Source organism: Rhinolophus sinicus, linkage group LG03 (assembly GCF_036562045.2).
Source record: "Rhinolophus sinicus isolate RSC01 linkage group LG03, ASM3656204v1, whole genome shotgun sequence".
NCBI lineage: Eukaryota > Metazoa > Chordata > Mammalia > Chiroptera > Rhinolophidae > Rhinolophus > Rhinolophus sinicus.
Genome location: NC_133753.1, coordinates 51,434,824 through 51,449,903, shown reverse-complemented (window position 1 = coordinate 51,449,903; position 15,080 = coordinate 51,434,824).

Here is a 15,080-nt window from a genome sequence, read left to right as displayed (position 1 = left end):
CATAAAAAAGAACTAGTCAGTAGAGAAGAATACAATCACTGAAATCAAGAATGCACTAGAAGGAATCACCAGCAGACTAGATAAAGCAGAGGATCGAATCAGTGATTTGGAAGACAAGGTAGCAGAAAACCACCAATCAGAACAGCAAAAAGAAAAAAGAATCCAAAAAAATGAGGATAGTTTAAGAGACCTCTGGGACAACATCAAGCATAACAACATTTGTATCATAAGGATATCAGAAGGAGAGGAGAGAAAGCAAGGGATTGAGAATCTATTTGAAGAAATAATAACTGAAGACTTTCCTAACCTGGTGAAGGAAATAGACATACAAGTCCAGGAAGCACAGAGTCCCGAACGAGATGAATGCAAACAGGCCCACACCAAGACACAAGAGAAAGGCAACTAGTAGTAACTTATAAGGGAGCCTTCATAAGATTGTCAACTGATTTCTCAACAGAAACTTTGCAGGCAAGAAGGGATTGGCACAAAATATTCATGAAAAGCGAGGACCTACAATGATGCGTACTCTACCCAGCAAGGCTATCATTTAAAATAGAAAGACAGGTAAAATGGTTCTCAGACAAGAAAAAGCTAAAGGAGTTCATCGCCACCAAATCAGTATTACAAAGAATGTTGGAGGAGCTTCTTTAGATGAAAAAAAAAAAAAAAGCAAAATTGTGAATAATAAAATGGAAATAACTGCTTATCTACAACAATTACTTTCAATGTAAGTGGATTAAATAGTCCAATCGAAAGACATAGGAGATCTGAATGGATAAGAAAACAAAACCCTTAGAGATGCTGCCTATAAGAGACCCACTTCAGATTGGAAGACAAACACAGACAGAAAGTAAAGGGATGGAAAAAGTTATTTCATAAAAATGGAAACAAACAAACAAAAAAAGCTGGGGTAGCAATACTTATACCAGACAAAGGAGTCTTGAAAACAAAGGTTATAATAAAAGACAAAGAAGGACCCAGTAATCCCACTTCAGGGTATTTATATGAAGAAACCCAAAATGCTATTTCAAGGGGACATGTGCATCCATATGTTCATTGCAGCATTGTTTACAACGGCCAAGATGTGGAGGCAGCCTGGGTGTCTATCGATGGAAGAATGAATGAAGAGGAGGTGGTACATATATACAACGGAATATTGCTCCGCCACGGAAGGGAATGGGTTCTTGCCATCTGCAGTAGCACTAATGGACCTGGAGGGTATTATGCTGAGTGGAGTGTCAGACAGAGAAAGACAGATGCAATGTGATTTTGCTTATATGTGGAATCTAAAGAACAAAATAAACAAAGCAGAAACAAACTCATAGATCCAGAGAATATTTTGATGGTTGCCAGATGGAGACGGGAGGGGAAAGGGAAGTGTGGGTGAAAAAAGGGTGAAGGGATTAAAGTACAAATTAGTGGTTACAAAGTAATTATGGGGATGTAGAGTATAGCATAAGGAATATAACCAATAGTATTGTAATAACTATGTATGGTGCAGATGGCACTAGATTTATTGGGATGATAGATGGGAGGGGGTTGGGGACAGAGTGAAAAAGGTGAAGAGATTAAGAAATACCGAGTGGTAGTTAGAAAATACTCATGGGGATTTAAAGTAGAGCATAGGGAATATAGTCAATAGTATGGTAATAACTGTAATGCTAGGTGGGTACTAGACTAGTCAGGGATCACTTTTTAAATTATATAAATGTCTAACCACTATGCCGTACACCTGAAATTAATATAAAATTATATTGAATGTTGACTGTAATTGAAAAATTAAAAAGGAGGGGGGGAAGGTGAAAGGGAATAAGAGGTCCAAATTTCCAGGTACAAAACAACTAAGTCATGGGGATGTAATGTAGAGCACAGGGAATATAGTCAACAATATTGTGATAGTGTGGTGCAGTGTCAGATGGTTGCTGGACTTATCATGGTGAGCACTTCTTTAGGTATGTAAATGTTGAATAACTATGGTGTACCCCTGAAACTAATATAATATTGTACGCTAGCTATATTTTTAATACAAATATTTTAAAGAAGATCCTTTGGTATAGACCTAGCCAGAAGAGAAAATAGAGGAGAGATCAACGGAAGCTTATTTTTTCCCCACTTAGGAAGAAAAGAGAGCATTAACTAGGACACTAGGTTATGTTTCTAATGCTTACATACCTGTTATAGATTGATGTTGCCACTTTATTCCTGCTTAGTGAGAGGATCAGACATTCATGGAATAGTTCAATGGTTTTGAACCCAGTTTCCAATTATAATCATTTAGGGAGCTTTTAACAATATAGGTGCCTGGTCTCACCTCTAGAGATTTCAGTTAGTCTAAGGTGGGGCCCAAGGCATTAATATTTTTAACAAAGCTTGCTGATGTCTATAAGACATAGCCTGGCTTGAGAAACAACTGGTTACCCCACAGCAGGTTAACTCTGTGGGGTTACTTGAGTCCACTCTGCAACCTCTGGATTAGAAAAGTGGATTCCATGCTTCCCAATCCGTAGTGCTCTTTGATTTGCTATTTTTAATTTACTATTTGAAAAACACATCAAGCCTCAAATGGATTGACCTTTCTACTAATGTATTTCACCTAAATTAACAGAGACAATTAACTAATTTATATTGGAATTGTGCACTTTCCAGTTCACATTTATCAACTCTTAAATGCTTGATCTGGTGTTGCAGTTTAAATTTTTTATTATTACCCTTTAAATCTGAAGAAATGTCTTACATCTAATTAGCCAAACTTACATATTCAATTAATAGATTCATTATGGGCTAATGAATATAGAGACAGCACTTAGGCAACATCTGCCTGACTGTTGGAAGGACTCAAACTTTTCTACGATGAAAAAAGAAAAGAGTCTGTTATATGACTAAAATGGCTGAACTTTGAGTTTTAACATTTCTGCATATTATAATGCTCTTAAGGATTTGAAAGATAATATGTTTTTCAGAGGTAATAAAGAAATATGGGAATCAGAATTGCAAAAGAAATACAGATCTGAAGACACTTTTCAGTATAAAAATTGCACAGATGTAGATTTTGTAATTTAAAATTATTAAGCTTTTCTAACCTGAGTTTTTCTTACAAAAATGCTTAAGAAAACAAACTCAATGAGAAAAATTATATCACAAAGTAAACAAAACCTTTAACTTACTACGATATACTTTAGATGATTCCAAACTCATGCGATTTTATAGATTGAAAGACATGTCCAGACATTATTTTGGAAACTAGAGGTTCCAGTAGTCAGTTATATTTGGATTCTAGATAATTCAGAAATCTAAAATGAATTTCCACAATATTTTCAGTTATTAAAATTCTGGCTTTTTAGTTCTCTGGCTATAAAGAAATCGATATTTTCAGTAGTTATGAAAAAGCCACAAGTTTCAGGAAAGGTGGATGAGAGGTAGAATTTGCTTGAAAAACTATTTTTAGAGGTGACAGGACTGTGAGGAAAATAATCAAAAATCGCTTCCAGAGCATGTGATATCTTCCACATCAAAGCAAAAGTTAAACAAGTGACTTTGGACCTATGTCTGCAGTGTGACGGTAAGAGTATTTCAAGACATGTACGTACTACTCTGTTAGGGCATCAAAAGTCTTTTTTTTTTTCATTTTATACTCCTTACATTCTAGCTGACACTTCGATTACTAAAAGACTACTTTTCTTATTTTCAGTTATTTAAGTGTGAAGTCCCAATATCCTTGCTAGTGTATCAAATGCACATTTATCAAACATTCCAAAAAATGAATTACTACAATATTCATATGTTTAATACAGATGGCTTCTTATGGGCCTAGCATTGGCTAGACTCCCTGGGGGTATGGAAAAGAAAACTCGGAGGTCTGGTCAAACCTCAAGGAATTCATAATTTGATTCTCACAAGGAAAATCTTCATAACTGATAACAAATATACCTAGACCCACAAGATTTCATGTGTTTCAACAGTGGTTTACCCTATCAGTATGTTAAATAAATTTTAAAAAATGCTAATGTGAGTAAACCTTCCCCATGCTGCTCTCAGTAAAAGAAGAACAGGAAAAGAGAGAAAAATAAGGCACCTGGCGTGCGCAGCGAGACTGAAAAAAGAACATGTATGCAGTACCTGAATAAGGGATGTAGAGGGCCTTGCAGTTACAAATACACCTAAAGCAAATTTAATCATTAAGGATCATTAAAGATCTGACTCTTACTGCTGTCACGATTAACACTGTTCAGTCCCCAAGAGAATGCTCTTCCTCATCTCTTGTCCTGTGTCCTGAAAACACAAGACAACATTTGAATGCTGGAAGATTAGTGTGTTAAGCAGCTGTCATTATTAGAGTGCAAGGGAGATATGAGCAATGCAAGCATGGAGGTGAGAGCAAAGACAAATGAATTAACGTATCAAATCCTTCCTCTCAAGGGAAAAGCAATAGATTCTTCACAAGCAGAAATATTGTTTCCCAACAGTGCCAAGTGTCCATTTTCTTGATTCTCTTTGTGTTCCAGTTGATGGTTTTTGAGATAGTCACAAATTAACATGATATATTTTTTAACAGTTCTATGTATTAACTGAGGAATATTTTGCAATTAAACAATTTAAAATACTCTTACATTTTTAGATATATAGGTCTAGACATAATATGCACTAAGTGTGATATTTATTCTTTATCCTGGCAAATAGATGAACATTAGACTATAGAATTGCTAATAGTTTTATTTTTATAAAAATATTTTGAAGGATGTAATTATATTTTAAAAAACTGAATAAGTATAATAATAAATTTGATATACATTAATTTAATTTCTATTTTGCCTTTTGATTTTAATAGAAAATTTTAAATATTTTAGAAAATGTAACTTTTTTGAAAATATCTTTGAGAAATACTTCAATGTTTCTATTTTTATTTAATGCATATTTCTGAAGAAATATGCTCAAATTTGTATATTTCAAGCACAGTTCTTTTTTAAAATAACCTTTAAATTATTATTGTGAATATCATCAAATTATATGAAAATCTTGGTTAGAACAATATAGTGATTTTGATGAAAAAAAGGCAAAAACTGTGTTCTGTGGAATAAATATATAATTTATGAATAATGCACATCTTTATTTTATTACTTACTCAAACATTGCTGGCCCATCAAGAGAACACAAAGATATACACAAAATAATGAAATTCAGTAGTCTTAATGTTTTGCTTTCAGTCAAATAAAAAGTATAGCTTTAGATATTTAAAATTTTTGACATCATGAAGTTCTATTTGTTAAAGCAGAATAGAACATGATATTTAAGAATTTGTATGTTTAGTTTAAAATTATAAAATATTTAAATGTATGATGTTTAGGTTTCCATTTATCCTCTTTATCTGGACCCCACAAATGTGAAGGGTGGGCTCAGATATAAGAAGCTGCTTTTCTCTATGGACTCAAGAGCTTGATGTTTGTATCCTGATTCCTTGTGACTTTTCAGACACACTTGATCAGTTTGTACTGCTTACTTCTGTTTACTGTCTTGTGGTAATCCTCCTGCATGTTTTTAAAGGTTTCTCTGAAAAGCACAAGTATTTCCAGAAACATTGTTTGAATTTGAACTCAATATGTTAATAGGCTTTTCATTTTTAAGTGGTTTTCATTTATTATTAACAGGTTGAGTCAAAGTTGTTGGGATTTTTCCTCTCTCTTACTAATTTTTTGTTTGCTTACCATATTTCAATATGGAAAAGCCACTGGATCAGGTCAGAAAACCCAAATCTATTATTGACTATTCTCTTACTGTTGAGTCACAGAAAATGTTCCCTTCTTCCCTTAATAGAAAATATTCATGCTAATACGAGTTGTGCGAGAACATGCCAAATTTTATATTAGAAGATCTGTATTATTATTATTATTATTTACTACAAAAGGAAAACATTTCCAACTCTTTATCTATGTTATAAAGCTAATCTCAAAACTGTGGGATAAAGATTTAGAGCTGTGAATCAGACTGCAGACCTCCTGATAATTTTACCAGAGAGTCCAATCTAAGGTTCACTTTGAGGCTCATAGGAGTGTGTGATCCTGGCAGGGAGTGGTTTCTCTCACTCGTGTCAGCCCTGTGGGGCCACAACAGCAGTGACTCTTTGTTGGCAGGGTCTGGAGAATGCAGGGGGAGGGCAGAAGAGGGAGGAAAATCCTGGGCTACATTCTGCTGAGGAACCAGGATCAAGCAGAACAAGAGGTACTTTTGCCCCCAGCTTATATTTGTCCAGAGACTGTTGAAGATTAAACAAGATTTGTCTGAGAGCAAAATTGTTAGCACAGCAGAACTTGTTTTGGGTGTTTACAGCCTTCCCTTTTTGCTTTCTTTTGCCTCTTGTTAGTATCTTCACCCCTTCATCCCCTCAGTGTGTCCTTGTGCTAAACCTTTTCTTCCTGAAGTACATAGACATGGCTTGTCATCATCTGTACTTTGACTGAGGCAATGCTTGTCCTTGACTAGGCATTTGTGCTATCCAGCTTCCCCCTACCCCCATGTCTCTCTCTCTCTCTCTCTCTCTCTCTCTCTCTCTCTCTCTCTCTCTCTCTGTCTCTCCATGTGTGTGTGTCCATCTCTCTTGTTCATATATGTAAGACTTTAAAAAGTAAATACTAGAAGTATTTCAGACACCTGGTCAAGATGGCAGAGTAGATAAATTCTATGCTTTCCTCCTCCCGTGACCACATCAAAATTACAACAAAATTATAGAACAACCACTCTTGAGAACCATCTGAAGGCCAGCTGAACAGAACTCCTATAACTAAAGATATAAAGAAGAAGCCATGTCCAGACTGGTAGGAGGGGCAGAGACCCAGTCAGTTGAGAATTGGGAGAGATGTCTCAGCTGCAGAGGTTCTCACTGAGAAGCGAGGGGTCCCAGCCTGCCACTGGGCTTTCCAGCCCAGAGCACCAGTGCTGAGAAGAGGAGTCCCCACACTGCTCGCTGTAAAAATCAGCAGGGACGCAGTCCAGGTGAGAGGGAGGGCTGCTGCAGATCCAGGTGTCCTCTTAAAGGGCCTGAGCACAGACTCACTTGCTCACAAACACTTGCCCTAAGCTACAGTGAAGGGACAGCAACTCAAAAAGTACCAGAGACATACAGGGAGGAACTGAATTGTCTGGATTTGGGGTGAGGGCTGGAAGGGCATCTATCTCTGGAATGCAGTCTGCAGGTACAGGCAGGCACCATATCTGAGTCTCCATTAACCTAGTTAACACAGCCCTTGCCCCACCCTGTTGATTCTCTGAGAATCCACCCCACCCAATTTATACCCCTGTCCCAACCCTCTTTCATGACTCTTCCTCACAAACGACCTGTCTTGGCTTATGCTGCAGACTTTCCTAACAATCTCTCAAAAGTTTACAAACCCCAAACAAGCAGCAACTGGCCTCAGTGTGCCTCTTGCTAAGCAGCCCCAAGCTTGGCATTAGTGGCCTCCAGCCTCAATTCATAGCATAACCACTCCCAAGTGCCTACAAGCTTAGCACAGGCAGCTACTAATTGCAGATCATTTTGTAGCTCCTACCACGTGGCCCCAGACAAGACACAGACAGCAGTTGAACTTAGCCTGCACCAGAGACCCTCCCAAGATGTTCCAGAACAAATACACCTGGTGGCCAGCTTCAGACCACACCAGAGCACCACCAAATTACCACCACAAGTGACATATTTGACAGGCACCAGAGCCCAGCTAAAGTGAATCCCACTCCATGGAGTCAGCCTCCCACAACAGCTTGTCCACTGTAGTCATGGTCAGTCTTCACAGCTAGTCAGCAGGAGGGTCAATCTCACCCACTGACATGCCAACAGCAATCAAGACTCAACTACAACAGGCGAGTACTCACAACCCACACAAGGGACACCCTGGGCACCCAGCTCAGGTGAACAGGGGGACTATGCCACTGGGCCCCATAGAACATCTACTATATAAGTCCACTCTTCCAAGTCTGGGAGATGTAGCAGATCTGCCTAAGACATAGAAAGAAACACAGGCAAGGAGCCAGTAATGAGGAGACAAAGAAACATGTCCCAAATGAAAGAACAAGACAAAATTCCAGAAAAAGAACTAAACAAAATGGAGATAAGCAATCTAGAAGATGCAAAGTTCAAAATTGGTTAAAAGGATGCTCAATAATCTCAGTGAGAACTTCATCAAAGAGATAGGAAACAGTCAGAAATGAAGAAAACAATAACTGAAATGAATATATTAGATGGAATCAACAGCAGATTAGATGAAGCAGAGGATCAAATCAGCAATTTGTAAGATAAAGGAGCAGAAAATACCCAATTAGAACAGCAAAAAGGAAAAATAATTTTTAAAAATGAGGATACTTTAAGAGATCTCTGGGAAAACATCAAGCATAACAACATTTGTATCATAGGGATACCAGAAGGAGAAGAGAGAGAGCGAGCAAGGGATTGAGAACCTATTTGAAGAAATAATGACTATAAACTTTCCTAACCTGGAGAAGGAAATAGACATACAAGCCCAGGAAGCGCAGAGAGTCCCAACAAGATGAAAGCAAAGAGGTCCACACCAAGACACATCATAATTAAAATGCCAAAGGTTAAAGACAAAGAGAGAATCTTAAAAGCAGCAAGAGAAAAGTAGTTTGTTACCTACAAGGGAGTTCTTATAAGACTGTCAGCTGATTTCTCAACAGAAACTTCACAAGCCAGAAGGGATTGGCTCAAAATATTCAAAGTAATGAAAAGCAAGGACTTACAACCAAGATTACTCTATCCAGCAAGGCTGTCATTTAGAATTGAAGGAGCTATAAAGAGTTTCTCAGACACGAAAAAGCTGAAGGAGTTCATTACCACCAAACCAGTATTACAAGAAATATTAAAGGGACTTCTTTAAGAAGAAGAAAAAGAATCCAAAATGTGAATAAGAAAATATCATTAAGAAAAAAATTCTCACTGACAAAAGCAAACACATAATAAAAACAGTGGATCAACCAACACTAAAGACAGTACAAAGGTTAAAAGGCAAAAAGAATAGGAAGATCATGTGTCATTACAATAGGAAAGTAAGGGATACACACACAAAAGAAGTAAAAAATAAAGACAAAAACATAAATGTGGAGGGAGTAAAAATGGTAGTGATTATAGAATGTGATTGAACTTAAGTGACTTTGAGCTTAAAATACACTGCTATAAACATAGCTTGGTATATATGAAATACGTGGTAACCACGAACCAAAAATCTACAAGGATATACAAGAAATAAAGAGAAAGCAATCCAAACACAATACTACAGAATGTCATCAACAAACAAGAAGACAAGAAGATAAGAAAAGAACAGAGAAGAACTACAAAAACAATTAATAAAATGGCAATAACTACATACCTATCAATATTTCCTTTAAAGGTAAATGGATTAAATGCTCCAATCAAAAGATGAATGGTTAAAGAAGTTGTACATATATACAATGGAATATTACTCAGCTATAAAAAAGAATGTAGTTTTACTGTTTGTGACAACATGGATAAACCTAGAAGGTATTGTGCTAAGTGAAATAAGTCAGACAGAGAAAGACAAATACCATAGGATTTTACTTACATGTGGAATCTAAAAAACAAAATAAATGAACAAGACAGAAGCAAACTCATAGATACAGAGAACAAACTGATGGTTGCCAGATGGGAGAGGGGTTGGGAGACTGGGTGAATAAGGTGAAGGGGTTAAGAAGTACAAATGGCAGTTACAAAATATTCACAGGGATATAAAGAACAGCTTAGGGAATATAGTCAATAATATTTTAATAAATATACGTGGTGTCAGGTGGGTATAAGACTTATTGAGGAATCACTTTGTAAGTTATATAAATAGTCTAGCAACTAGTCTAGCAACCATGCTGTATACCTGAAATTAATATAATACTGAATGTCGACTGTAATTGAAAAACAAAAAATAAATATTAAAAAGTAAAATATTTCAGACAATGATAGAGGTGGAAAAAATATTTGCTATAGAAGGTCAAGAAAGCCACCTGGTCCTTGAAATGATAATTTTCTGAAGGTTTCCTGAAAGTTTTGTTCAGCCATTCAACACACATTTAAAGAGTGGGAACCTTGTGTAAAGCACCATGTTAAATATTTGGTATCTGAAGAGACCAAAGGAAATGTGAAAATAGAACAAGCCTTGGTCCTTTCCTTTGAATTGCTCAGTTTGTTGAGGATAAAAATTCAAACAGATAATACTGTAAGATGGAGAAATGCATAACACATATAGGAACCTCATGAAGAAAATAATTAACCTTCTTTGGTCTTGAACAAGAAAGCTTTGCTGAGATGCTACAATTGAGTTTGGACTTGAAGCATGAGGTTTTCTTCAGGGAGTTAACAGGGAGAAGGAAGGACATTCCAAGCATAAGGAGCAGCATATACAAGAATAGAGAAGCATAGAAAAGTTTGTCATGTTCAAACAAAAAAACATTAAACCAAAATGATCCGTATGGAAAGTGTAGAATGAGTGGCAAGGAGTAGAAGGAAATGAAAAGATTGGTTGCAATGAAGCGTTGGGTAAGTAATGTGGCAGATTGTACTTTTCAAAGATGACCACACCGATAGTATATATCTCATCCCGCAGGATCTTAACATTCCTCCATCTAGAGATTGGGTTTTTGTTCCCTCTCCTTGAACCTGAGCTACTTCTACAAGTTCCCTAATAGGACGTGGAAGTAGTGATGCTACATGACCTTTAAAGCTAGGTCATAAAAGACAATATAGATTCTGCCCAGTGTGCTTCTGTCTCCCTCCCTCTCTCCATCTCTCCATCTGTCCCTCCCTCCCTGCCTCCTCCCTCTCTCTCTCTGGACCCTTGTCTTTAGAAGTCAGCATGTTGTGAAGAAGGCCAGACCAAATGGAAAGGCTAAGTGTGGGTGTTCTGGCCACCAGTTCCAGCCAGGACCCAGCCATCAGATGTGAGATGAACAGGGCTTCAGAGGTTTTTGGCCAGTGAGTCTTCTTGCAGGACCCCAGGTATCACAGAGCAGAAACAAACCATCCTGCTATGTTCTGCCTGAACTTCTACCCACAGTAAACGTGAGAGAAAATAAATGATCATTGTTTTAAGTCACTGGGTTTGGGGGTAATTTTTAATACAGCGATAGGTAATGGATACAGTCATGCCAAGGAGTTTCACTTTATCTTAACATTGGGGAACCAATGAAGGTGTTTTCATCAGGAAAGTGGCATAAGAATTGCAAATGGGAAAGGCAGGCCTGGAGGCAACATGGAGATAGGATGGTGGAGTGAGAGTTGCTTAGGGAAAACAGATAGGAGGCTGTGACCGCTTTTCCAAGCCAGTGGGAATGAGAAGGCAGAAAGAATTTAAATTTGTTTTAAGAAAACTTCCTTAATTTTAGTTTAGTTTAAGAACGCTCAAACTTATGTACCCAAAAGGTAAGAATAAGAATAGCAAAATACTTGAGCTGGTTCTTTCCCACTCTCCACTGTCCCAACCTTTCCTGCTCCCTTATATCTAGATCCTAGACTTTCAGAGTCTATTTCAGTGGTCCCTTCATTCCTACCTAATGATGTCTGGATGCTAACAGCACACTCCTAGTTGGTGTCTTCTCCTTGTCTCTCTCTAAGGATGAAGGTCATGGTACCAGTCTCATAATCTAGAGTTTCTGTTACCCCTAGCTCCTCAGCATCTAGGTTCAAAGCAAAACTCAGTCACGGGTTTTGTAGAGGGCGTGGAAGGGCATGTTGGAGGGAAAGAGGATCTCCACTGTTGGGAAGGTAGATTCTGGCCTTTTTAACCTAGATGCGTATAATAATGATAATTATGAGACTTGTATGATTTATATAATTGTGTACTATTTTGACACCAAATATGATTGTAAATACTAAGTAACAAATGATTTGGTTGTAGAGCATTAACTGTATAATACCCTTAACCACTTAGAGTAAAACTGTTGACTCTAAGTTAACAGTTGTTAACTGCTGACAATTGTCTAGTATGTGTAGAAGAGAGACTGTTCCATGACGTGATGCTGCAGGACCCACAAGCTAGACTGAGGCCAAGACAGACCCATGACCCTCGTTATTTTCCAACCAAGATTTAAGTGTACCCATTTTTCTGGTACTTGAAAAATCTCTGTCTTTAATCATCATGGTAACTGGACAAAATAAATGATGGCTTGTATTACTTTGCTAGGTCTGCCATAGCAAAATATCACAGGGTGGCTCAGACAACAAAAACTTATTTTCTCATAGTTCTGGGGCTGGAAGTCCAATATCAAGGGGTTGGCAGGTTTGGTTCTCTCGTGAGGCCTCTAGCCTTGGCTTGGCTTCTTCATGTGGTCTTTTGTCTGCGCCCTCACATCCCTTGTATCTCTTGTGTGTCCAAATATCCTCTTCTTTTAAGGACACCAGTCAGACTGGATTAAGGCTCACTCTTAGGTCCTCATTTTAACTTAATCACCTCTTTAAAGGCCTTATCTCCAAATATAGTTACGTTCTGAGAAGGGGTTAGGACTTCAACACATGAATTTGTGGGGAACACAATTCTGCTCACGATATGACTGCTTAGATTATGTTTACATGTCTACTGGGTAGGAGCTGTGTTTCCTCACTAAAGTTCTGTAAATTCCCACAATTTCCCAAGGTTATTGTCCCTAGCAGTAGGAGGCATGCATAGACACTTGGTTGAAATATGGTGTCTTATAAAATCCTCTTGATCTTTCAGCTGGATTGCTAAATTCTAGAGGAAGGTAAATGAGAGTGAAGCCACCCCTGAAGGCCCCCTGTGCAGCCGGCCATGGACCTGTGTGCCCTGCTATACATATGTGCAATATAGAACCTGGTGGGACCCAGAAAGTGGACCTACTGGAAAATGCCAAAATTGATCAGAATATTTCCTGTTGGTTTACTTCAAAGGTTTCTAATAATTTAACTTGAAAATAGTTATAACTTGGCTTTTTCAAGGTAGACCATAGAAGACCTGAGCAGAAAGAAAAGGAGGGAGATTGGAGGAAGCAGCTAAAATATGATAGCAGAGCAAAGAAAAACTATATTCAAATCTTGTATATCAGTCAGCCACAGGATGTATCAGAAAACTTATATGAAGGGACAGGCTCCTGCAATGGGCTTAATCAATTAGCTCTGTTTTATTATTCAGCCTTCTGTCTGTCATAATACCTTTGGGGGCTTGACTTTCTTGGTAGCAGCAAATGACAGGGTAAGCAATTAAGGCAGAGGCTACCACTGGTTATTTGTTACTAATGACATAAGTTAATGATAAGGAGTTATTGTCAGTTGTTAATAACTTAATTCATAGGGTAGTACACCAGGAGAAAGAGTTCTCGTACTGGAATTTCTTCCTATGCAGCAATAGCTTAATTTTAGCAATGGGGCAAGGTAGATTTACAAACATGAAAATTATTTACATGGATTTTTGATGGCATAGTGGGAGATATAACAGAACTGCAGACCCTGAGCCATTCCCAGACTTGTCACTGTAGGATTATTAGCTTGACTTACAAACCAAGTCCATTTTCTTGTGACCTCATCTTTTATCTACTGCATAAATCTTCAGAAACTTCTCCCTAGACCTGCCCCAAGGTGGAGGTAACTATAGAACATGTGGCTTGGCTCCTAGTCATGTTTTAACTCATTTTCAAGTAGCTTTTTTCACTAAAATATCATTAATTTAAGGACAGGGCTATGTAACCAGGACAATGGGGAATGGGTTCAGCACAGTTCAACATCAGCAATTTTCAAAATTATCTTGTCTGATTTCCTCTATTTTTCTCCAGAATTCACTGACTTCACACATTATTGTTCTTCCTCTCCTAAAGAAGTTTTCCATTTTAATCAACAGCACTCAAGGCTTCCTTACCTTTTATTTCTTTCTAAGACTTTTATCCCCTTGGTTGTAGTTCCATTCATTTGACTATAACTTAGCTTACATTGCCATTGGATGTGGCTGTATTGGTTTGTTGTTTTTCATTTGTTTATAAAAGGCTATAATCTAGTATTGCTTTGGAAACTATGATGCCTCTAAGTCTAGTGAATCAACTATTTTTAAAAGCCACTCATCACTTTTTTCATATATATAGATATTTATTTAGAATTATTGTTGAGTCACAGTATACTTAAGCCAGTGAGTCATTTCCCCACATAGAATATGATAGGAATTATTCAGAAGACAATAATCATCCTCTCTGTGGTCTTGCCTTAAATTAGAGATAACTGAAGTTTTAGATTCTGGATAATTTAGAATCCCAAAATAGCTTTCCCCAAAGTATACAGATATTCTTTTGAAATATTGAGTCAATTCACATGATTCTATCAAGTAATTTCACAAAGAAGCCCCTATTTTGAATAGGTCAAGTTTACAAGGTGCTACAGACATACAAAAGTAAGATATTGTTCCTGCCCTCAAGGACGAAATTTGATAGGGAAGATAGGAAATACATAAATAGTTGTAATGTAAAGTGACATAAAAGTAACAAAAACAAAGCACACAAAATTTAGTGTAGGGGGACTATGGAAAAGCTTTTGGAGGGATTTGAAATAAACCTTAAAGAATTGGTAGGATTTTTTTTTGGTGCTTGAAAGATGAGGAAGAGTGGCTTTAGCATAAATGAATAAAGGAGAAAGCAAATAAAAATCCAGAGGCTTAAAAATCACTGGATATGACTTGCCTCTCTCTAGTTAAGGGGATGAGATAACAGATAGAGACAGAAAAGCAAATCAGTACCACGGAAATTATTGAATATCAGGCTGATCAGTCCTTCCTTCCTTCCTTCCTTCCTTCCTTCCTTCCTTCCTTCCTACCTTCCTTCCTTCCTTCCTTCTTTTGTTTTTTCTTTCTTTCATTCATTCAGAAGGTAACAGAAAACCATTAAAATAACTTACTGTAGTGACAATAACAAAAGGAAGAGTTTTAAGATGAAAGGAGGAAGCATTATTCACAATAGTCAAAGAGCGGAAACAACTTAAATGTCCTTCAGTTAGTGAATGGATAAACAACAGTGGCATATCCATACAATGGACTATTATTCGACCATAAAAAGGAATGAAGGACAACATGGATGAACCTTGAAAACAT